General features: G+C 61.4%; 1 protein-coding gene across 1 annotated transcript in view; it reads right to left on the reverse strand.

Moving 5' to 3' along the window:
* Positions 1-290, reverse strand: part of ARAP3 (ArfGAP with RhoGAP domain, ankyrin repeat and PH domain 3) — a 19,115-nt gene that overhangs the window by 17,172 nt on the left and 1,653 nt on the right.

Raw genomic sequence — 290 nt, forward strand, 5'->3', positions numbered from 1 at the left:
ACCTTGTTTTCCCATCTGGCTTATATAGGCTGGAGCCTGTGCTTGACTGGGACTGAGCTTGGCTTTGTCCCCCGGGATGTGCACCATCCCCTCCCTGCTGCCAGCACCCTCCCCCTGGGACCCACTAGGCTGTCTCCTGAGCCTCTGGCGCTTATTCCATCCCAGCTTGCCCCCCACAATGTCTCCCACCTTGCTCCCAGCACAATCATCCCCAGAGCCTTCAGCCACAGCCTCATCACGCTGGGGAGCCCCAGACCAGTTGCCTGGGGGTACTGAGGTGGAGCAGCAGC

Source organism: Eurypyga helias, unplaced genomic scaffold (assembly GCF_000690775.1).
Source record: "Eurypyga helias isolate BGI_N326 unplaced genomic scaffold, ASM69077v1 scaffold21727, whole genome shotgun sequence".
Classification (NCBI taxonomy): domain Eukaryota; kingdom Metazoa; phylum Chordata; class Aves; order Eurypygiformes; family Eurypygidae; genus Eurypyga; species Eurypyga helias.